At 44.0% G+C, this 26078-nt stretch overlaps 1 pseudogene; it reads right to left on the bottom strand.

Moving 5' to 3' along the window:
- Window positions 1-22122: 22122 nt before the first annotated feature.
- Window positions 22123-24550, bottom strand: LOC123090240 (zinc finger MYM-type protein 1-like; annotated as a pseudogene).
- Between the last annotated feature and the right edge of the window lie 1528 nt (window positions 24551-26078).

Here is a 26078-nt window from a genome sequence, read left to right as displayed (position 1 = left end):
AGAGGATTACTCTTCCCTCGGAGTGTATTTTGAACTTAGGCGAATCAGGTTCGCGGCTAAGCCCCCGAGTGAGAGGATTGCTCTTCACTTAGAGTGTATTTTAAACTTAGGCGAATCAGGTTCACGGCTAAAGCCCCCGAGTGAGAGGATTTCTCTTCACTTGGAGTGTATTTTGAACTTAGGTGAATCGGGTTCGTGGATAAGCCCCCAAGTGAGAGCATTGCTCTTCATTCAGAGTGTATTTTGAACTTAGGCGAATCGGGTTCGTGGCTAAGCCCCCGAGTGAGAGGATTACTCTTCACTTGGAGTGTATTTTATACTTAGGCGAATACGGAGTCGCAGCTAAGCCCACGAGTGAGAGGATTGCTCTTCACTCGGAGTATTGTTTTTGAATTTAAGCAAATCGGGTTCGCGGATAAGCCTCCGAATGAGAGGATTGCTCTTCACTCGGAGTGTATTTTGAACTTAGGCGAATCGGGTTCGTGGCTAAGCCCCGAGTGAGAGGATTGCTCTTCACTCGAAGTGTATTTTATACTTAGGTGAATACGGGGTCGCAGCTAAGCCCCCGAGTGAGAGGATTGCTTTCAGTCGGAGTGTTGTTTTTGAACTTAGGCGAATCGGGTTCAGGGCTAAGCCTCCGAGTGAGACGATTGCTCTTCACTCGGAGTGTATTTTGTACTTAGGTGAATCGGGTTCGCGGCTAAGCCCCTGAGTGGGAGGATTGCTCTTCACTCGGAGTGTATTTTAAACTTAGGCGAATCGGGTTCGTGGCTAAGCCACCCACTGGGGGATTTTAACACAAGTACATGCAAAAACAATCAATTTGCGACTGCGGAAATCATGTCTTTGATAAACAATCTGAAAAGTACTTCTTATTACATCTTGATGATCCGAGTGTTTTAGGTATAAAAGCGGCAGAGCAGATCTGCGTTCCAGGAGCGCGGCTCATCCTTCTTCTTGGCAGCGTTGTAGAGGTGATAAGCTTCATTGTGCAGCACCTTAGTGACGAGGAAGGGGCCTTCCCAGGCAGGGGCGAGCTTGTGTGACTGTTGCTGATCCACTCGGAGCACAAGGTCTCCTTCCTGAAACGCACGACCCCTGACATTTTGCGCGTGGAATTGACGAAGATCTTGCTGATAGATGGTCGACCGGATCAAAGCCATCTCCCTCTCCTCTTCCAGAAGATCAACAACATATTGACATGCTTGCTCGGCTTCAGCTTCCGAGAAGAGTTGCACTCGGGGCACATTATGGAGCAAGTCGCTCAGAAGCACTACTTCGACTCCATATACTAGGAAGAAAGGAGTTCGACCAGTTAACCGGTTGGGAGTTGTCCTCAAACCCCACAAAATGGAAGGCAACTCATTCACCCAAGCTCCCGCTGCATGCTTGAGGTCGCGCATCAACCGGGGTTTTAGCCCTTGTAGGATCAAACCATTTGCTCTTTCGGCTTCCCATTCGACTATGGGTGCGCAACGGATGTGTAGTCGACCCGAGTGCCTTGGGAAGCACAAAAAGCTCCGAATTCATCGGAATCAAAGTTTTAACCATTATATGTGATGATGTTGTGCGGAACTCCATATCTCAGTATTAACTCTCTGATCAAAGTGATGGTTGTGCTTGAGTCGAGGTTCTTGATGGGTATGGCTTCAATCCACTTAGTGAACTTGTCGACTGCCACGAGAAGATAGGTGAAGCCGCTTCTGCCAGTCCTCAAGGGCCCAACCATGTCAAGTTCCCAAACAGCAAGTGGCCAGACGAGTGGAATAGTCTTCAAGGCCGATGCAGACTTGTGGGACATGTTCGAGTAAAACTGGCAACCTTCGCACTTCTCAGCTATCTCTTTAGCCATTTCATTTGCCCGCGGCCAGTAGAATCCTGCTCGGTATGCTTTGGCCACGATGGTCTGTGAGGATGCATGGTGACCATAGGTCCCCGAGTGGATCTCATTTAAGATCAGTCAACCCTCTTCTGGAGTGATGCACCACTGAGCAACACCAGTTACACTTTCTCTGAAAAGCTGATCACCTATAACTGTGAAGGCTTTGGATCTGCACACGATCTGATGAGCCTCATCCTCATCTTCTGGGGGCTCTCTCTTGAATAGATATGCAATGTACGACACTGTCCAGTCGGGGATGATCGCCAAAATCTCCATGATTAGGTCAACAACTGCTGGGACTTCAACTTCAGTTGGATTAGATGAACTTATCGGTTGTGGGGGCTCCTCTGTAAAGGGATATTCTTGAAGTGACAGGGTGTGGAGATGTTCCAAGAACACATTACTGGGAATAGGCTTTCGAGTGGAACCTATTTTCGCTAGATCATCAGCTACTTGATTCTTGAGTCGGGGTATGTGGTGGAGCTCCAACCCTTCAAACTTCTTATCTAATTTTCTCACTATGTTACAGTATCCAGTCATGGCAGGGCTCCAGATATCCCACTCCTTCATCACTTGATTTACTACCAAATCTAAGTCGCCGTAAACCATCAGGCGACGGACGCCAAGTGAAATGGCCATACGCAACCCATATAAAAGCGCTTTTTACTCAACTTCATTGTTGGAAGAATCAAAGTGATTCTGCAATACATAAATGAGTTTGTCACCTCTTCGGGATACCAGAACTACCCCAACACTAGAACCATTCAACATCTTAGATTTTTCAAAGAACATGGTCCAGTGTTCCAAGTGGACTTGAGTCAGTTGCTGTTGCTCAATCCACTCGGCCAAGAAATATGCAATGCCTGAGACTTAATAGCCTTCTTTGATTCGAACTCGATATCAAGAGGAAGGAGTTCAATATCCCACTTAGCCACTCGAACACTTTCTTCTTGATTGTTCAAAATCTCTGACAATGGAGCATCACTGACGACTGAAACCGAGTGATCTGCAAAGTAATGTGCAACTTTCTTCGTGGTCATATAGATTCCATAGACTAGCTTCTGGTAATGCGGATACCTTTGCTTGGACGGAGTCAAAACTTCAGAAATGTAGTACACTGGGCGTTGAACTTTATAGACTTTGCCATCTTCCTCCCGCTCGACCATGAGCAATGTGCTGACAACTTGACTAGTGGCTGCCATATATAACAATAGAGGCTCTTTGCTGACTGGAGCAGAAAGGACCAGTTGGGTGGAAAGCAGAGCTTTGAGCTCTACAAACACTGCTTCAACTTCAGGAGTCCATTTGAATGTATCACACTTTTTCATTAGTCGGTAAAGAGGCAATGCCTTTTCATCGAGGCGAGAAATGAATCGACTCAATGCAGCCAAACAACCCGTAAGATTCTGAACATCATGGACACACATGGCATTTCATTCGGACAATTGCTCCAATCTTTTCCGAGTTTGCATCGATTCCTCGTTCAGAAACAAGAAAACCGAGCAAGTTCCCTCCTAGGACTCTGAACGTGCACTTGGATGGATTAAGCTTGATGTCATATCTTCTCAGGTTGGCAAATGTTTCAGCGAGGTCACTCAGCAGGTCAGAACTCTTGCATGACTTGACCATGATATCATGCATGTATGCTTCCATGTTCCAACTAATTTGAGTGAGCAGGCACTTCTGTATCATGGCATGAACGTGACTCCAGCATTCTTCAGACCAAAAGGCATGGTAATATAGCAAAAACACCCGAATGGGGTGATGAAGGCTATTTTTATTTCATCGGATCCATACAGACGGATCTTAAGGTACCCGGAATATGCATCCAAGAAGGATAAACGCTCACACCCTACCATCGAGTCAGCGATCTGATCGATGCGGGGGAGAGGAAAATGATCTTTCAGGCTGGTCCGATTGATATGCTTGAAGTTGATACACATATGAAGTGAATCATCTTTCTTAGGGACCATGACGACATTGGCCAGCCACTCGGAGTGGTAAATCTCGTGGATGAACTCAACTTCCAGGACCATCGCCTTTCTCTTTTCCATGACGGACCATCGGAGATGCTCTTTCACGAGTTTGGCTTTTGGGTCAACACGCAAACGGTGCGCCGCCAGCCCCCTAGGTACACCCGACATGTTAGATGGTTTCCACGCAAAGATGTCCCAATTCTCACGAAGGAACTGGATGAGCGCGACTTCCTATTTGCAATCGAGTGTCGTTGATATATGAGTCAGAGCTACATTGGGGTCTTCCGGGTGGATATGAACAGGTTTGGTTTCTCCAGCCGATTGAAATGCAGATTCTGAAGCAGGCTTCTTGGACCGCAGCAGATCACACAGATCAGCAGTTTTCTGGTATTCCTGCATCTCCACAGCTGCCATCTGCTCATCGGCAATCTTGGAGCCCTTCTGAAGGCACTCTTCTTCTCTCTGTCTGTTTCCTGTGACCGTGATCACACCTCTGGGATCGGGCATCTTTGTCTTGAGATATACATAACATGGTCGAGCCATGAAATGAGCATATGCGGGTCTGCCCCAGAATGGCATGATAAGCACTATGGAAATCCACCACCTCAAATGTCAACTTTTCCTTGCGGTAATTCTTGGAATCACCGAAAACCACATCAAGAGTAATCTACCCGAGTGACTTTGCCTTTTTTCCAGGAATGACACCATGGAACTGCATGTTTCTCTCACTGAGTTTGGACATCGGAATGCCCATCCCTTCAAGGGTCTCAGCGTACAGAATGTTCAGACCACTTCCTCCATCCATAAGGACTTTAGTCAATTGGGTGCCCCCAATGACCGGGTCGACCACCAGCGCTTGCTGCCCAAGAGTAGCAACGAGTGCTGGGTGATCTGATTGGTCGAATGTAATGGGAGCCTTCGACCACTACAAGTAAATCGTGGTTGCCGGAGCAACCATATTCACTTCCATGTTAATGAATTTCAGTCGAATCTTGCTTTCTATGTCAGCAAAAATCATCAAGGTAGCATTGACCTTAGGGTAACCATCATCTTCCTCTTTTTCATCCTCTTTATCTGATTCTTTCTCACTGGAATGATTCTCTTGAAAACTCTGAATCAGAAGTCGGCACTGCCAAGTGGTATGCTTGGGTTGAATCAAGTTACCCTCTCCCTCTTTCTTAGTGTGAATGTAACACGGCAGATCCAGAATGTCTTGTCCTAACTGATCTTTCACCTTCTTGGGTTTCCACTATGGTTTGGGTTTTCCTTTGAACTTCCCCTCTCCCGGACTGCAGCCTTAGTAGGACCTATAGGTTCGGCTTTACGTTTTTGCTTCTGACTGGAATTTCCAGCCCTGAAGTCTTGGATGACTGTTTTTCCATTGACATTGCGGAGTCGGTCTTCCTCTTCACCATTAGCGTACCGAGTAGCTATTTCCATCATTCGGGTCAGAGTCATGTCTCCGGAACGACCAAAGTTCAGTGTAAGCTCTCTATATTGGACGCCTTCTTTGAAGGCACAAACCGCCTGGTGATCTGACACATTTTCCACTGTATGATGAAGGGTAGTCCATCTATGGATGAAGTCTCTCAAAGTTTCATTTGGCTTCTGAACGCAGTGTTGCAATTTAGTCAGCCCAGCAGGTCACTTGCAAGTGCCATCAAATGTTTTGATGAACACTCGGGCCAAGTCATCCCAGCAGAAAATACTCCCAGGGTACAACTAAGTCAACCAGGCACTGGCCAAACCCTCAAGCATTAGGGGGAGGTGCTTCATGGCTACATCATCATTGCCACCACCAATCTGCATAGCCACTTAGTAGTCTTCCAGCCAGGTGTCTGGCTTTGATTCTCTGGTGAACTTACTCACGCCCGCTGCCAACCTGAAGTTGGGAGGGATCTCAGCTGATCGAATGGCCATACTGAAACATCCAGGCCCAGAAATAAATGCTCTGTTCCCAGTCGGATGATCTCTGCCTTGCCCTTCTTTGTTTTCTCGGACTCTATTGAGCAAACCTTGCACAAGGAGTGACCTTGCATTGAACCCTAGTTTTCTAGGGTCGACCGAGACTCTCCACTCATCACCATACGGGTGCCTATCATCATACCGCCGGGGCGCGTACGACCCATCCCTCGGAGGGGGCGTAAGCACTAGATGCTGGTCATCATGGAAAAACTGACAATCATATTGCTTGTGGCCTTGCCCCAGGTACTGATCCTGGCGGGGACCAGGATCTTCATGACGTCGGGGTGACCTTGGACTATGTGCGGACTGAAATGTGTCTGCAACCACTGACCTACTATGAATTCCGTTACGCGACTGGGAGACAACAGAATTCTGTTCCCCAACGGCTTTAAGCAATGCTCGGATATGCTCCAAACCTCTACCAACTTCTGAACATGACGGCTGAATTGACTCTTCTATGCGTGCTGCTGCTGCAACATTTTGGATCGGAGTACGGTATACCTGAGTTTCAGTTGGAAACAACTGTCGCACGCGTCGACTGGATTCGGGGATCTGCTGACAAGTACGCTCGTCGAGTGCCTTCTGCAGATTCTCCAAACGCGTACGCTCAACCAAGGTGGCCAAGCACGCAGCCTCCAAAGCCCGAGACTCAGAGGTCTCCCCAATGATGGGGGGTCTGGAGCGACTGGACGTTGCGACGATGCAACTCTTCCCTCTGCTTTGCACTGAGGGCCTCGGGGATGTACTCATCATGATCTTGTGATGGGCCGGCGCCATTTTCACCACCGCCATCGCCGCCGTTGCAGCGAAATCCAGGCGGGCCGTGCTGGGAGTTGACCACGAGGACTTCTGCCGCTGGATCATTGCTCTCGCACTCGGAGAGGGAATCCGAGTGACCAGTCGGCAGATTGAATAGATCGTAAAGAGATTCGTCGGGCTCAATTGTCGCGACTTGAAGAGTGGTCGATTGACGAGCCACCACATGCTTCACCCATCGTTGGAGCCGCGAACGACCGGACCGCTTGCGATAGCGTGTGGTGGGGAGCGATGATGCCATCGGAGCCGGCCGATACTGGGTCGACGGCTGACAAAGAACAACGCCTCAAGAACTCGCATGGAAGTGCGCTGCCCCATGGACAGGGAGGGCCTTGACGTTGAGGGGAGCCTCTCGGAGCCAGGCGGAGTCGTTGGTGACGAAAACGAGCGCACCGAGATGGATCTCGCGGCTCAACGCCAAACCACCGCCGGAAACCATGTTGTCGGAGAATGAAATTTGCAACCCCACTGGAAGTCGCTTAGATGCCTGCCCCAAGGTGGGCGCCAACTGTCATGGGAGTAAGTCTGATAGTAAGAATAGGGGGTACGTAGGACGAGGCAAGGTCCTAGCTATGATGAGGTTGTACATGCAAGTTTACGAGTTCAGGCCCCTCTCGGAGGAGGTAATAGCCCTACGTCTCGGTGCCCTAACACTTTGTTGACTGGATTATGCGTGGATGTTACAAGGAGTGCCTTTGATTATAGGGCAGAGCCTTGGGTAGGATGTCTAGGTCAGGCCTAAGACCCTACCCTAGGTACATGTCCTCGTGAGGAACCTCTCCGGCAGTACCGTCCACGGATTCGACTCCTTCATCATAGGGATGGCTTGGGCGTTGTGGAAGCAAAGGAATGCAAGGGTGTTCAATCGAGCACACCAACAAAAAAAATCCTTCACAGCTAGTTGAACAGGTACTTCAAGAGATCAAGGATTGGAGAATGGCCAGTTTCGGTGTTGGAGGTCTAGACCCCTTCGTGAGAGAATGACCTAGGTGTGTCTGTCTGGTGTGGTGTGGGTGGGTTGCCATTTTGTCAGGACCCCGATCCTAAGTCACATCGATCTAGCATGTAACACATCATATCACTTTGTGTCCCCACGCACAGTATTCCCACGGGTGCCACCTTACCTAGCCTAGGACCGTTTGCGCCTTTTGGCTCACGTATATGATAGTGCCGCTAGCATCCATATGACAAAGAACCTGGGCTGACATGGCTAGTCGTGAACCCAAAGTGGCACTAACTTACAGGGACAGGCATACGTGACCCAACAACGAACATGTCAGTCATCAGCGAGTGAATCCAGGCTGTAGCAACTGGGTTAGTAGGACTCGGTAAACCGGGTAGTAGCAGGCTAACAGGACTCCGGTATACACCGCGTGACATTTCCCCAAAGGGACAGACACAGGAACGAAGAAGGACACATGCCGGCCAGCCTAAGTGTTCCGAAGCAGTAGCAAGCTACCAAGGCTCAGTGGAAGCACTAGGAGACATTTCCCGGTAAGAGAGGCTACCAAGGATAAACAACTAGATAGTCAGATCCCACACATATCAAGCATTTCAAATCATACACACAATATGCTCGATATGTGCAAATACAACATGGCATCCCAACATAACTCTATGACTCAAAGTATTTATCTAATAGGCTCCGAGGAGCGAGATATTACAAACATGAGTCTCATGACCCAACATTCAGAGCATACAAGTCAAAGCACAAGCATAAGCTTAACATGTCTGAGTATAGACATCTACAAATGAAAAAGGCTGAGAAGCCTGACTATCTACCAAATCCTGTTGAGGGCACAAGATTGTATCTGAGGTAACAAGCTAAACGTCGAAGTCCACGTGGAACTACTAGTGAGACTGAAGTCTCTCTGCAAAAACATAAATTAAGTAACGTGAGTACAAAGGGGTGGTGGGGTTTAACTACAGCCAGCCAGCTTTGACTCGGTGGCTATCCTAAACTATGACTACAAGCTGGCGCACACGAGTCCACATATTCACCATATCAATACACCACTATGGATCCGCTCCCGTCTCCCTACGAGAACACCATCCATAGCACTCACGCTTATCTTGCGCATTTTAAAGTATCCACTTCAAGTTATCTATGAACTGTACAGGCAACCTAGAAGTCCTTTACCATGGGCACGACTATTCGAATAGATCATATTAACCCTGCAGGGGTGTACTTATTCACACATGCCTCACCACTTATCGCCGTTTACACGAAATGTACTCGACAACCTTCAAGCGGAAGCCCAGCGAGGGTGTCGGCCACGACCTGACTAACCACACAAGTCTCTCGTCCAGGTTTATCGCCTACTCGGGTTCCATCCGCAAGGAGATCTGGCTGGGGTGTCTCTCACGGCCCCAAACGATGTGTGCAGGGTTCCCAAGCCCACCTCGACGGGTGGTCTACGCTTGGTACACCATGCCACGGTGCCTAGTCTGTCCCAAGCCCACCTGTACCGGGTGGCACTTGGTAGACTACTAACACAACCTACAAACACCAGAAACTAGTTGCAACTCCTGGACAGAGATCGAGTTGATTAATAAGTCGAGAGAGCTTGGAGTGCCCGGAACCCAATGTGAGGTAGTAACTGTTCATGGATCACAAACACAGAACTCAGTTCCTGAGGATGGCTTCAATGAGACAACCCACCATGTACTCCTACATGGCCTCTCACCGCTACCTTTACCAAATCGTGTTCACACACTTAGAGCACACACAGTAGGACATGTTCACACACCTTCGATTCATCCCCGATGAATCAGACCTGACTCAACTCTAAGCAGTAACAGGCATGACAAACAAGCATGAATGAGTAGGCACATCAGGCTCAAACAACTCCTACTCATGCTAGTGGGTTTCATCTATTTACTGTGGCAATGACAGGTCATGCAGAGGAAAGGGGTTCCGCTACCGCAGCATGTAACAATTGAATTGTTGTTGTCCTAATGCAGTAAAAGAGAGCAGGAGCGAGAGAGTGGGATTGTATCGGAATGAACAAGGGGGTTTTGCTTGCCTGGCACTTCTGAAGATAGTATAGCTCTTCATCAGTGTCATCGATCACATCGTCGGTACACGTCTACTGAGAGGGGACAAGCACCGGCAAACAAAGAATAAACACAATCAATGCAATGCACAATATGATGCATGATCATGACATGGCAGAATGACTTCTTGGCTAATGCAACTACAACCAGGTGGGTTTGAGCCATTTTGAACCAAAAGTTCAATCCCAAAGTCAACTTATGAATTTAAATAGTGCCTTATCATGTTTTGCACTAAACAGCAAGGTTAAGTTGCTTTAACATGCATGAAACTAGTACAGATGGATAGATTGGATTTTTTTGATAATTTTTCATATATAACTTATTTCATTCTGAGCAACAGTTGATTTTCTATGAATTTTCGAAGTTTTGGACATTTTTTGGAATTTCCTGAATAAGAATAAATCCATAAAAAGGTTAACTGCGTCAGCATGACGTAGGTGTGACGTCAGCAGGTCAACAGACCGGGTCCAGGTCAAACCTGACGTGCGGGGTCCACATGTCAGTGACTTACTAACTAATCTAAATTAGTTAGTGTTAAACTACTACTAACTAAAATGTTAGTGGAGTTAATTAATCCTAATTAAAAACTAAACTAGGATTAGCTGGGGCCTGGGCCCACTTGTCAACGACCCAAGGGAGGTCAAACCCCTAGTCAACAGGGCCTAACCAGCCGGCGGCTCGTCACTGGTGGCAACAGGCACGACAGAGGGCTCGGGATCGCTCTCCCGGTGCCCAAACGAGCGGCGGAGGGCACCCGTGGGGAGCTGGAGCTCTCCCGTATCCAGTGCAGCAAGAGGCAGCAGCTGGGGTGGCCGGAGTTGGGAGCGGCAAGGTCATCCGTGGCGGCCGGAGTTCGGTTGGGGTCGGGTTTGGTGCTACGGTGCACGGGAGGGCGAGCTGGTGGGCTTTCTTGGCTCCTGGGAGCACGATGAGTTCGGTGACACGCTTGAATGCGAGCACCAGCGACTGTGGCTGCGGTGGCAACATGGATGGTGGCCGGAAGCTCACGGATCCGGCGGTTGGCATGGCTAGAGCGAGCAAAAACGCGTGGGGAGAGAGAGGGGAATCGAAGAGGAGCTCACGGTGGCGTCGACGGAGGTCTTAGTGGGCTCAGGGATGGCTTGGTCACGACGAAATGACGGCGGTGATCTTGGGCGGCTGACGATGAAAACGACGGCGATGGCGATGTTCCAGGCCCTCCCGGCTCGCGTGGCTCATCGAGGACGAAGAAGACAACGTGGCGGAGCTTCTGGGGGCGTCGATGAGGCGTGGGGAGGCCGGTGGCCACGGGAACGGCGAGCGGCGCGACGAGCGGGTTCGAGCGGCTGCGCATGAGAGAGAAAAAGGAGGGGAGAAGCACGGGGAGAGTGAGAGAGAGGTCGGGGGCTGCGTGGCGTCACCCGAAGAGGCCAGGGCGAAGCGGCAAGCAGGAGGTGGCCGGGCATGCGCCGGCGTGCGTCGGCCACACGCCCATCCTCCTGGCAAGGGAGGAAGACGACAGGGGAGGGGGCCAGGTGGGCTGGGCCGGCCACTTGGGCCACCAGGTGGCTTCATAGGTGAGGTAAGCCCAGGTAAGTTCCTTTCACTCTCTCTTCTTTTGTTTCAGCTTTCTATTTTTCTGTAATCTTTGTGGCTTTTCTAAAAAATACTAAATCAATCCCAAAAATCATGCAACTGCTCATGATCATTGTTGGAAATATATCCTACAGTAAACATTTTAGTTTGGGATTATTTGAGCATTTAAAATATTTTATAGTATTTAAATGCCCAAATACAAATAAGTAATGATTTAATCCAGTGGCCTTATGTGTCCTAGAAAAATGTGAACCAATTTTGGCAGAGGTTCTAACCCAAGACAAAAAGGATGGACATTTTAGAAGGGCATTTCAGGTTCATTGAAAATGATTTTAGTAAACCCTAGTTGTTTTAGGGGGGTGCTGGGGGTTCTGTCATCCCCATTTCATGTTTCTGTGGAATTTAAACATGATGCAACACCAAAAAGCTAGCATAGGTCAGACCAGAATTTGGGATGTGACACATTTGGGATGTTCGCATCCCGATTTGGCCTCTTGTAATTATACTTTCTACCTTCTATAAAGCTAAGGTACGCCATTGGTGTACTCTCGAAAAAAATGTGGATAAATAATTGAATTAATTAAAATATCATGGGGGGTTACATTCGTTCTCTTGCCAAACAAAACGTATAACCAACATGCTGCCTGCTGCATGCACCACGCCTATTTTTAAACTAATGTTAAATGCCGGATTAGCATGTTAATTGAAAAGTTAAATAGCCAGATGTGACTACATTAGTCCTCTTGCCCCACAGTACAACAAAAGCTACTCTCTGCCTGACTGGCTGCTAACTGTGCAACATATATTTTTGACTAAACGATTTATTTTGCATCTGACTATTTGCCGTCGTCCTGGTGGGTACGCCCTCTCTGCATCTTTACTGCCAACCAGCTGCCTTGTGCCAGGTACTGCTGTCAGACGTGGTCTTCCAATAACGAAAGCCAACGTTCGGCAATACTCTAACTAGTACATTCCTGATTCGAATCATGAAGACGCGAGTGCCGTGGATGTGGTGCGTGCAGCTGCCGCTGCATTCATGGATGCACATCTCTACAAGGTTCTCCCTAGTTTGATATCTTCAATCTTTATCAAGTAATGATCATAGGGCATTGTCGGATCAGGCTTCTCAGTCCCTGGGATCTAGAGAGGACCGCCTACGTAGGTGATAGGTCTCTCTCCAACGTATCTATAATTTTTACTTGATCCATGCTGTTATATTATTATTCTTGGATGCTTTACAATCATTTTATATCATTTTTTGGTACTAACCTATTGACATAGTGCCCAGTGGCAGTTGCTATTTTCTGCTTGTTTTTTACATCGCAGGAAATCAATACCAAACGGAGTCCAAACGCAGTGAAACTTTTTGTGGTTTTTTCTGGACCTGAAGACACTGTATGGGCCAAGAAAGTACCAGAAGGGTGCTCCGAAGGGAGCACAACCCACCAGGGCGCGCCTCTTTGCTCTATAAAAACCCCAATATTCCAGAAACCCTAGGAGAGTCGATGAAAATAAATTCCTGCCACCGCAAGTTCCAGAAACACCCGATCCAATCTAGACACCATCACAGAGGGGTTCATCATGTCCATTGGTGCCTCTCCGATGATGCGTGAGTAGTTCTTATTAGACCTACGTGTCCGTAGTTAGTAGCTAGATGGCTTCCTCTCTCTCTCTCTCTCTCTCTTGATTCTCAATACAATGGTCTCTTGGAGATCCATATGATGTAAGTCTTTCTGCGGTGTGTTTGTTGGGATCTGATGAACTTTGAGTTTATGATCAAATCGATGTTTTTATCCATGAAAGTTATTTGAGTCTTCTTTGATCTCTTATATGCATGATTGATTATAGCTCGTATTTCTTCTCCTATATTTGGGTTTTGTTTGGCCAACTTGATCTATTTATCTTGCAATGGGGAGAGGTGCTTTGTGATGGTTCGATCCTACGGTGCTTGATCCCAGTGACAGAAGGGTAAACGACACGTATGTATCATTGCTATTAAGGATAACAAGATGGGGTCTATTTCTACAGAAATAGACCTTGTCTACATCATGTCATCGTTCTTATTGCATTACTCCGTTTTCCATGAACTTAATACACTAGATGCATTCTGGATAGCGGTCGATGTGTGGAGTAATAGTAGTAGATGCAGGCAGGAGTTCATCTACTTATCTTGGACGTGATGCCTATATAATGATCATTGCCAAGATATCGTCTTGGTTATTTGAAGGTCTATCAATTGCCGAACAGTAATTGTTTTCCCACTGTTTGCTATTTTTCTCGAGAGAAGTCACTAGTGAAACCTACGGCCCACGGGTCTCTTCTTTATTATATTTGCCTTCGTGATCTATTTTATTTGCTTTTATTTCAGTTCTATTAAACCAAAAATACAAAAATACCTTGCTCCACTTTATAGTATTTGCGCTCCATTTATCCTATCTATTACAAATTTATCCCGTCTCCTCGCCAATTTCTGGCACCATTACCCGAAAGGGATTGACAACCCCTTTAACATGTCAGGTTGCGAGTATTTGTTATTTGTGTGCAGGGGCTGTTTACGTTGTGTTGCGTGGTTCTCCTACTGGTTCGATAACCTTGGTCTCATCACTGAGGGAAATACCTACTGTTTCTGTGATGCATCATCCCTTCCTCTTTGGGGAAATACCGAGTAGTACTAGCAGACATCAAAAGGAATTTCTGGCGCCGTTGCCGGGGAGGATCATCAACATCAACCAAGTTCCTAATCACAAATCTCATCTCCTCGCAATTTACATTATTTGCCATTTGCCTCTCGTTTTCCTCTCCCCCACTTCACAAAAATTTGTTGTTTTATTCGCCCCCTTTTTCATTCACCATTTTCCCGTTAGATCTATTTTTGTGTGCAATCTTGTTGACCACCTTTTGTCGTTATGGATAGTTCTTCCTCTATTGCGTACACCCCCGAGAACGAGGTTCTTAACTTTAAACAAAGGGGAGGGGAGAATTTAAAAGATGCTTGGTATAGGATTTGCAATGCTCATAATAGATATATCTATAAGCAATCTACCATTGTTCTTCTTTGTTGTTTTTATGTGGGCATCACCACTTGGTATAGATTCGTCCTAGATACGATTAACGGTGGAAATTTCTTGATTGTGTCCTTCTCTTGATGCTTTTAATGCTTTGGGAAATTTAGTGGGTGCACCACCACTCATGATAATTGAAACAATTTTGACTCTTGAGCATGTTATGGAAAGGCTAGATGCTATTGATAAGAAAATGCTTACCGAAGATCATATTGAAAACTTGGATAGAAAGATGCAAAATTTTGCTACTAAAATTGGGTCAAAAGCGGGAGAAGTTTTTAACTTGTTAAAGGAAAAGGGGACTGTAATTCATGAAAGAATTGAAGAAAGCCCATCTAGGATTCATAAATTGGAAGAAATTTTTACAAATCTAAGTACGGATTTTGCTTCCACCAAAACTCCAGTAAAAGTTGGTAAGACTACCCAAGTTACAAAAAACAGGGTGCACCTTCTAGTAATGATAAAGGGGATCTTAAGATGATTAGTATACATCCCAATTTTATTGAAGTTATAAGAGACCTATTTGCAAAAATGAGTTTTTGAATCTCGTCCCTAGAATTATTGTCGTTGAGAATTTATATGCAAATTCCTTGAGAAATTCTAATTGTTTGATCAAAGAGTTGGAGGATAAAGATGAAAAAATTTACATCCCACACGTTATGCCTAGCTAGGGGCATAAAACTATAGCGCTCGTTGGGAGGCAACCCTACTTGTATCTTTTTTCTTTTTGGTTTTCTTGCTATTTTCAATAAAATACACAATCATGCCTCTAATTAGATGTGTTTTTTGTGGTTTAAATTAGTGTCTGTGCCAAGCAAGGCCTTTGGGATGATTTGGGTGAGAGTTGATTTCATCTTGCTGAAAAATAGAAACTTTTGAGCTCGTGAAATTATTTTTCATTTTTATCAGAAGAATGATTTTGACTTTATTCTTTTTCCAGAAGATTAGTTAGCAAATAGCTCACATCTTCCAGATTTTTCATAATGTTTGGAGTTACAGAAGTATTCGAAGTAGTCAGATTGCTCAGACTATTCTGTTTTTGAGAAAACTAGAATAAGAAGAAGAAGAAGAAGAAGAAGTTCTTCTTCTTCTTCTTCTTCTTCTTCTTCTTCTTCTTCTTCTTCTTCTTCTTCTTCTTTGCCGGGGGGAGAGGCTGGCCAGTGGCGGCGACAAAGCAGAGAGGCGGTCGCATGGGAGGGAGAGAGAAAAATAGAGGGGGGAGATGACTCGGCTCGTTAAGTGGGCCTTCTTTGCCGTCTGCTAGCACACAGCAAAGAGGGCGACTGTTAGGGCTGGCCCACGCCTCCTCTTTGCCGTCTGCAAGCAGACGACAAAGAATCTGACCTAGCCACGTCGCGCCCTATGGGGCCCACCTGGCTCTTTTCCGTCTGCCTTCTATCTCTTTGTCGTCAGCTGGCTGATGGCAAAGATGCAGCTGACGACAAATAGCATTTTTGCCATCTGCAATCTCTTTGCCGTCAGCTTTGTGGAAGCGGATGACAAAGAGCCTCTTTGCCGTCAGCTAGCAGACGGCAAAGAGGTGGCAGACGGTAAAATGTTAGATTCCAGTAGTTTAATATTCAAGAAGTAGCAAGCAAGTAAGCTTGGGGATGCCCCCGAGTGGCATCCCCTCTTTCTTCTAACAACCATCGGCATTTTACTTGGAGCTATATTTTTATTCTTCACATATTATGAGTTTTACTTGGAGTGTCTTGTGTGATATGAGTATTTTCTTGTTTTGATTTGTGTTTTAAGTCTTGAATCCTTGCTGTGCACACCTTTTTGAGAGAGCCAAAAATTATACTATGCTTGCTCCTATACTTCACTTAAATTTTTAGAGCCTTGGAATTTCTCTAGTGCTTCACTTATATCCTTTTGAGCATGGTGTGCTTTGTTATTTTTGAAGAAATGCTCTCATGCTCCACTTAGATTTATTTGGGAGTTAGTAATTTTTTTTAAGAAATTCTCTCTTACTTCACTTAGATTATTTTGAGAGAAAGAAATATTATGCTCATGTTCTTCACTTAAATTTGTTTGAGCTTATTAAAAGCAACATATGAAAATAGTCCCGAAGTGATAGATATCCAAGGAGGATATAATATAAACTTTCATGAAGATCATTGGACAAAATAAACTTGGTTCTTAGTAATGGTTTTGAGATATGACGATATGATATGTGAGTCATGTTGATGAGTAATTATGCTTTAGTAAGAATATTGGTGTTAAGTTTTGTGATTCTCTATGCAAGAATGAAAGTCAATAGTTATGCAATGAAATTACATCCTACTTGTGGTGCATTATTCGGTGTTACTTATGCTTAATGCTTGGGTACGAGATCTTTTGTTTCTTGGTTGGGCGCTTCACAATCTTTTTGCAAGCCTTAATTTTTGCACTAAGTATGATCACTACTTGTGCATCCAAAACCCTTTAAACCAGTTTTGCCATATGAGTCCACTATACCTACCTATATGCGGTATTTCCATGCCGTTCTAAGCAAATTTCCATGTGCCATCTCTAATTTTCAAAATAAATTTCTATTTTGTGTGCTCATACCGCTCGCGAGGCGGTGAGGGGTGGCCGATGTTTTCCATGCTAGATCTGTTATTCTCACGATGAGTGTTTATCACTTGTCATTGCACGAGAGTATGACAAAGATATTAGGGATGCCCAGTCCCGAAATGAAAAATTAATTTACTTTATGTTGTCAAATAATAAATTCCTTGGAAAGTGTTGGTATGGAGGGCACCCGTGGATACGGTTAGCCATGGAAAGTGAAAGTATATGATGGAAAAAGGAATAAACTTTATTTTCTGTTTGGGAACCGCGTATGATGTATCTAGTATGGAAAGTATTGGGAACTCTAAGTCATTTTCATTGGTGGGAAAATATGCCCCCCAAAATGTTTTTATCTCTCAATTTTCGCTTTGAGCTCTGGCACCTCTGCAAATCCCTACTTCCCTTTGCGAAGGGCCTTTCTTTTACTTTATGCAATTTTTATTTTGAATTTGAATCCCCATCCTCTCTTATAAAGCACCAACTAAGGGGCACTATGATCGTATTTGAGCATTGGGTGTAGCTAATATTCGAGTCTGTTTCATGAATGGATCAATGATTGAGCATAATGGGCTAGGGATAACTTTCTTTAGTGTTGATATTTTGAAAGACATCGTTGCTTGTTGATATGCTTGAGTATTGAAATCTTCATGTCAAAATTAGACTATTGTTTTGAACCATATAAAATACCAAATGTCCATGCTGCAAAGAAAATATTGTGTGATGAACATGTTAGACAACATTCCACATCAAAAATTCTGTTTTTATCATTTACCTACTCGAGGACGAGCATGAATTAAGCTTGGGGATGCTAATATGTCTCCAACGTATCTATAATTTTTTATTGTTCCAGACTGTTATATTATCATTCTTGGATATTTTACAATCATTTTATAATCATTTTATATCATTTTTTGGTACTAACCTATTGACATAGTGCCCAGTGCTAGTTGATGTTTTCTACTTGTTTTTTACATCGCAGGAAATCAATACCAAACGGAGTCCAAACGCAGCGAAACTTTTTGTGGATTTTTTCTGGACCAGAAGACACCATATGGGCCAAGAAAGTACCAGAGGGGTGCTCCGAGGGGAGCACTACCCACTAAGGCGCGCCTGGGAGCCCCGGTGCGCCCAGGTGGGTTGTGCCCACCTTGGTGGTCTCCCGCACCGCCTCTTTGCTATATAAAAACCCCAATATTCCAGAAACCCTAGGAGGGTGGACGAAAATCAATTCCAGCCACCGCAAGTTCCAGAAACACTAGATCCAATCTAGATACCATCACGGAGGGGTTCATCATGCCCATTGGTGCCTCTCCGATGATGCGTGAGTTGTTCTTTGTAGACCTACGGGTCTGTAGTTAGTAGCTAGATGGCTTCCTCTCTCTCTCTTGATTCTCAATACAATAGTCTCTTGGAGACCCATATGATGTAAGTCTTTTTGCGGTGTGTTTGTTGGGATCGGATGAACTTTGAGTTTATGATGAGATCTATGTTTTTATCCATGAAAGTTATTTGAGTCTTCTTTGATCTCTTATATTCATGATTGATTATAGCCTCGTATTTCTTCTCCAATATTTGGGTTTTGTTTGGCCAACTTGATCTATTATCTTGCAATAGGAAGAGGTTCTTTCTGATGGGATCAATCTTACAGTGATTGATCCCAGGGACTGAAGGTTAAATGACACGTATGTATCATTGCTATTAAGGATAACAAGATGCAGTCTACTTCTACATAAATAGATCTTGTCTATGTCATGTCATCGTTCTTATTGCATTACTCTGGTTTTTCCATGAACTTAATACACTAGATGCATGCTGGATAGCGGTCGATGTGTGGAGCAATAGTAGTAAATGCAGGCAGGAGTCGGTCTACTAATCTTGGACGTGATGCCTATATAATGATCATTGCCTGGATATCGTCATGATTATTTGAAGTTCTATCAATTGCCCAACAGTAATTGTTTTCCCACCGTTTGCTATTTTTCTCGAGAGAAGCCACTAGTGAAACCTATGCCCCCCGGGTCTCTTCTTTATTATATTTGCCTTCGTGGTCTATTTTATTTGTTTTTATTTTTAGTTCTATTAAACCAAAAATACAAAAATACCTTGCTGCACTTTATTTTATTTGCGCTCCATTTATCCTATCTATTACAACATTATACCATCTCCTCGCCAATTTCTAGCACCATTACCCGAAAGGGATTGACAGCCCCTTTAACACGTTGGGTTGCGAGTATTTGTTATTTGTGTGCAGGGTCTGTTTATGTTGTGTTGCGTGGTTCTCCTACTGGTTCGATAACCTTGGTGTCATCACTGAGGGAAATACCTACCGTTGTTGTGCTGCATCATCCCTTCCTCTTTGGGGAAATACCAACGTAGTTCTAGCAGACATCAGTAGGCACACATCCAACGGGTAACCAAAAAAACCGATGCAAGTCAGGGTCTAGAACAGTGCCTCCAAGAAATCAATGTGTTGCCATCGCCCCTTCCGAGTTTTGCTTTTCACTTGAAGAAAGTAGACGATGAGGAGGAAAAATGTATTCTAAGATGATGCCTCCATGGAGGGGAACGACACACAAGGCGTCACGGGCATTCGACAAACCGGTCAAGGATTTTGCCTCCAACCATCACCCTTCCCATGTCAACTTTTTCTGAAGGAAGAGATTGCTCCTTGATTTTATTAATGAAATCATAGAGATTTAGGCACACCAAGTATTGAAAAAGCTAAGAAAATGGACAACTAACTAGTGATAGCGTGTGTTCCCTATTTTATGTAGAAGGAAACAAAGATTACATGCACATTTGTAATGCCTGAATATAAGAAAGCAATCACTCAATTGGGAAAGGAAGAGAATCATCTTTTAGTACTGCAACCACCACTAGTTGGTGCCCACCCTTTCAATCTACTAAACACCATGGTGGCTACCTTCGCTAGTCCTCTGGATCCATGTCAGAGAACCTTTTGCTCCCTTTCCTTCTACGAACCAAAACATTCATCAACCCAATGTCAAGTAGAGTAGATCGGGGAAGTAGCCTCTATATGTATGATCCCATGAAGCATTCTTTTTTGTGTGACTCTTAGATCATCCAAAAACCACCAGCCATGCCAATCACCACAAGGCTTCTTCTGAACACTAGAGAAGTTGTCCAATAGTGCAATGCGTTGAGCCAAGTCAGCAGGTCCAAACAACAAATCACAAGCACCCTGAATAAAGTTCCAAATGCATCTAGAGATAAAAAAATCTTTTATGTCTCAAATGTGCGGGAGAGTTGTGCATCATTTCATCAAGAAAGGGAAAAATTATGAAGAGAGGCCAGAGGTCACACCTAGAGATCTCTAATTATAGACTTGCCATGAACAAAAGAAACTTAATCTCAATCAAACACACCCCGACCTAAGAGCATTTCTAGACATTTCCCTAAAGTTTAAATCCTCAAACCACCCACTAGAACTTAACTCCTCAAAATTTTAAGAGTTGAAAATTTATGCACCTAGCCCTTCTCCAAAGTTTAACTTTCCAAATCACAAAGTTGAACAAACATGTCTTCATACATGATTTGAAACTAGATTAAAATAAGTAGGGCATAATTACACATAAACATGCCCACATCAAACTTAAAAGTACTCAAATCAAACTAAGCTACTACTTAATTAAACTAAATTAGCAATTAAATATCTAAAAAACTCTAGTCCTCATCGTAGGAGAGATGCTAATGATGGGCTCCTTGAACTTGCGGGGGTTGATGCCTCCATGTATCGAGCGGTAACGAAGAGAGTGGAACACCTTCCACTTCTCCCTTTGTGCTGGGATCGGAGAGTCTGCCTCGAGCATCGCCCACAGCAGCACCCCCATCACCAACTGGCGGTCGTAGTTGGGGAAGCATCTGAGGATCTCCTCCTTGTTCAACTTGTCCCTCACCATCTCCGATGCGTCATTGAGAGCCTTTGTTGTGGGGAACCAGCGGTCGATCTTTTCAACCTCCCCATCAAAACCTCGTCGGCGGCGGCCAGCGACCACATCTGCTGCTCGCGAGTCGTCATCAAACCCTAGCTCGCGGTGCCGTGGAGCGGGGCAAGTTGTGTTGGGTGGAGATGTGGGGGAGAGTGGGGTGGAGAAGGCGTCAGTGTGGGCCGCCTAATAACCTCTCTCTCCCCCCTCTCGCCATTACTCACCTCAAAATCCGCACTGTGCTCGCCCCATCGGCCAGGCGCCACAATTCTGGCAAAGTGGCACGTACCATCTGGCCCACCTTGAAACCCGTGTCGTCGTGCCATCCTCGTGCATCGATCACCACCTCATCGACGTTGAGGAGCACCAGCCGTTACCCTCGCCGATGGATGGATCCTGATCGGAAGATCAGCAGCGCCATGCCGAGATTTGGCACGAAATTGCACCCGAGGTGCGTGTCGCACCGAAGCCGTGCGATGTACGTCATCTTGCTCGAGCGAAACCAGGGAAGCTATCGATGGCGATGAGCTTCTAGTCGTTCATTTACAGGAATGGATATCACAAGTGTATTTATAGGAGCATCAGAGTATGTGTACGATAAGAGAGATACCCGGAGAAACTAGTGGCATGATAAGCTTGCCTTGTTAATCACTATACTAATAACCTTCCACGTAGTCATAGATGTAGGTAAGAGAGATACCTGGAGAAACGCATGGCCAGTGCCATGTCTAGCGAGCTGGTCTGGCCTAGTTTTCGGGTTCCTCCCTCGAACCATTCCCGTCAACTTGGAGAAAATTCTTGATATCGAAAGTAGAGGAGGAAGTTGCACCGAGAGTCGAGAAAGGATTCAGATCGCGTCCAATTCAATGTTGTCTCCAAGAAACATGGGCGATTTTAGCCTGCAATCACTACTTCCTCCGCCCTGTTTTATTCGCCCTCATAGTATTTAGGGATAATTAATTTCATGTCCTAGTTGGATCACACTCAACAGTTCTACCTCTAGTTTTCAAAAATTATCGATTCTGCCCAAGTTACTTCACTCCTCTTATGCTTTGCTCTTTGACTGTTAGTAGGCCCATCTCCAAAAATTTGGGGCCCCGAGGGAAAACCAAAATGTGGCCCAAATTTTGATCAATTCACATAATAAAAGAACTAACATTCGCAAAGCATACTCTCACTTTTTTATATAATTTCAAATCAGTTTATCTGTACCTTATTTAGGCATATATCAAATATTAAAGCTCGAAAGGTAAAGGGATAGGAAAGCAATAAACTAACCAGTAACCTCATGTTCTACCAAAAAGAAGCATCCGTCTGTTATTTCTTGAAATAAAATCTTCAATCATATTTTCGTACTTTATCTTCTCCAAGACATCATTTTCAAGTGCTATTGTCGCAAATCCATTAAGTCTTTCTTGTGTCATGGTAGAACGCAAGTAGGACTTCAACAACTTGAGTTTAGAAAAACTCCTTTCAGCAGATGCAACGGTTACAGGAATGGTTAACAAAATTATGTATGCAATAACAGCATTAGGATAGATTGTGGAGCGCTTCTTCAAATAATTCAGAATGTCAAGAGGACCCATTGATTTATGAAGTAAATCCTGGATGAAAATTAGCTCACAGCACAATTCAAATCCATCAATATTTGTATGTTCTCCACTCTTAAGGGCATCTTCAAGATTAACACAAGCAACCATCAAACTCTTGTCATCTAGTGATTGCAGCCTATCTGAAGTAAACAAGAAACCAAATATCTTTTCATACCCCTCATATTGTTCAAATCTAATGGTAAGTGAAGTTATAGCTTGATCAACAACACATATAAAATAATTGACCCTAAATGACTCCTTTGTAGATTGTGAGTCGATAGATGCATCATCTTCACCCTCATCAAATTGTTTTTTCCTTTTGATTTTACGCTTGGTGCGGAACTCTGGATGAATATCCATCTCCACTGCAAATTTTTTGGCAACTTCCAATGCTTTTGAAAAGCCAGTTTCTCTATACTTTTTGAAAAAGGAAAGCAAGCCTTTTACAGATTCAATTGCAATATCAATAAGCATATCCTTTGACTATCACTCTTTGCTAATCAAATTAACAATGAATAATATTTCATACCAGATGATGATTGATACTAAAAAATCAAAGCCACCAAGTTCATTCTCCACCAATGATTGAGCTTCACTTTGTGTCGAAGAATCTTTATCACTTTCAGCCACTTGCAATAAGGCCTCCCTTATTTCCGGTAGCTCAAAACTTATAGCCTGAACACTATCAACTCGACTCTCCCAACGAGTAGATGATAATGACTTGAGAGTCAATCCTGGTATGTTATCTTTCAGAATTTGCCATCTCTTAGTAGAATTAGCAAATATTGTATAGATACACTGGATAACTCAAAAAAAATCCGTTGCTTTACGACAAGACTTTGCCATATCACATAGTGCCAAATTCAGACTATGGCAACCACAAGCTGAATAAAAGGCTCTTCAGATTATTTCCAATACTTTGTTTTATACTCCTTTATTTTTTCCTTTCATATTTGACCCGTTATCATATCCCTGACCTCTCACATTGTCTACATCAAGGTCAATACTCTTCAATTCCTTCTGTAAAATATCAAACAATCCTTACCCGATGGTATCATTCACATCCAAAAAACCTAAGAAGGATTCTTCAATGGAAAAAGAATCAGGAGATGCATCAACATACCTAATTATCAAAGACATTTGTTCTTGGTGGCTTGCATCGGGAGTACAGTCAAGTATAACTGAGAAGTACTTTGCTTCTTTTACCTTCTCAATGATTTTCGACTTGATTGCAGCAGCGAGCAAATTGATTAACTCATTTTGTATGGAGGGACCAAGATAATGATCGCGAATTTTATCATTCGTGGTGCGGTCAACATGCTCTTTTATTACTGGGTCAAATTCAGCCAACATTTGAACAAGCCCTAAGAAATTTCCATTGCTGTCTTGGTACAACTTACTTACCACGGAATGATATATTGTGTTCTGCAAGAAATTTAACAATCAAGAGGATTCTAAGCAAAAACTTTTCTCCAATGTTCCTTTTCCTTCTCAAGTTCTCGCTGAGCAACTTTGTCAATTGTTTGATTCTTCTCCAACACAAGGCGCGAGTCATACCATGTAGTCATATTTGTGACATGTTCTCTACTAGTTTCATGCTCTTTAAGTCTATGACCAAGATGAGCCCAGTCACTAAAACCTTCATTTGCTAACAGCCCTCTCACGAGCCCTTTTCCTAATAATTTGCAGCAAAAACAAAATACCTTGTCAAGATATTTGTTGTACACAAGCCATTCTCTGTCACACTTTTCCCCATTTGAGAGAACTCTAGTATATGATACTGCAGAAAACCTTCTAGAAAATTGTCCCTTTTACCATGTTGAATAGATGAGTCTCTTTTAGGACCCTTTTGCACCAAAACATCTATCATTTTAGGATCAAGTGCATCCCAATTTCTTGGATCAAATATATCAAACGGAAAAGGATATTTGATGTCATCAGCAATACTATCATCATCGGTGGTATTGGCATTATCTCCTTCATTGGCAGTATCAACATCATCACCCCCATCGGCAACATTATCATCACCCGCTTCTTCGGCAATACCATCATCAATTTCTGCATCATGAGCCTCAACCTCTATGTCATTGTCATCATGACCATCATCTACATTAACATCCATAGTTTGATTTTCTGAATCAAGTCAGGGTTCTCTCACGACATATCTATCGAGGGAACCTGTTTGAGATCGAGCCTCATGATCTAGTCTTTGTTTCTTCTTACGCTTTGAAGCATCAGAATCATGCTTCCTAATTCTAGTAGACATGATGAAGATCCAAGAACAAAACCTAACAAAATTGCAAGTGATCAAACAGAATGTAATTAGTTTCAAATAGTAACAACTAGATGACTAAATGTGTAGATCATTTAAATACAAGAAAATAAGTTGGAAAAATAACCTTCATCTTGAAGATTAAAACACAGCGGGCGTCCCTGTTGACTCTTGCGTCTTCAGTCTTCATGGCAACTGAACTGCGCCGGCACAATCAAATGAGTAGATGATCAGCGTTCAGCGGATGGACGATGGAATCGCCGGATGGCCCGGATCGGATCGGAGCCAACTGAACTACGCCGGGACAATTGCTAGGGCATCGCCAATCGCGACTAATGAGACGCTAGTTGCCCAGTTTGCTGCATGTTCGGTTCCAATCTCTTAGAATTAAACGATCTGTATTTTTTTCTGAATCCTGAACCTCCAGGGCTTCCGCTCTGCCATCGGGGTAATGGGATGTAGGCTAATTTGGGCCTCTAGCGTTCCAGGGAGCCTAGTACGTACTGGTTTTTTTCCTGTACCTATGCATACTAGTTTTTTAGCAATCAAGTGAGCCAATGAAACACATCTTTATATACTGGTTTTTTTACGATGGGGGGCCCTCGATTTTGGAGGCCCTGTGCGGTCGCTCATTCCGCTCCCCCTCATCGACGGGCCTCTGTTAGACCGTAACTTTAAAAGTTTAAAAAACATCACCTATACGTGCATGTCATTTGCATTTATGCCAAAAGTGTTGGAAAGTCCCTATCTAAGTTTGAGCTCATATGATCTCACCATGGACACTAAAATTTGAATTATTTTTCTCACAAATTCTATAATTTTTTGGTGGCAAACATTGATCAATGTTTTGAGTTCTTGCCAAGTTTCATCTGACAATGATATTTGTGGAAGTTGTGGCAAAAAACAAAATGGATGCTCCAAAACAAAAGAATTTTGGAGTGCTGCTTTTTTTTGCCACGACTTCGACAAATGTCATTCCTTGATGAAACTTTGCAAAACTCAAAAAGTATTGTCAATTTTTGCTAAAAAAACTAGTAGAATTTTTTAACGTTTCTTTACAATTTTTCAGATTTTATGGTTCATAGTGAGATCATATGAGCTCAAACAAAGATGGAGACTTTCCAACACTTCTCATGAATGCAAATGACATGCACATATAGATAATGTTTTCATAGACATTTTGGTATCTTATTTGGAACCAACATGTGGTTGGATGGTTAGAGGGACAATGGTATCCCCAGCCCATCAGGATTCAAGTCCTGGTGCTCGCATTATTCCTGGATTTATTTCAGGATTTTCAGCGATGCGCTTTCAGTGGGAGGAGACGTTCCCGTCAATGACGAGGCGCCTACGGTAACTTCGTAAATTTCAAAATTAT

The sequence above is a fragment of the Triticum aestivum genome, chromosome 4B (genome assembly GCF_018294505.1).
Source record: "Triticum aestivum cultivar Chinese Spring chromosome 4B, IWGSC CS RefSeq v2.1, whole genome shotgun sequence".
Taxonomy (NCBI): Eukaryota; Viridiplantae; Streptophyta; class Magnoliopsida; order Poales; family Poaceae; genus Triticum; species Triticum aestivum.
This window is presented reverse-complemented; position numbering and strand designations above follow the sequence as displayed.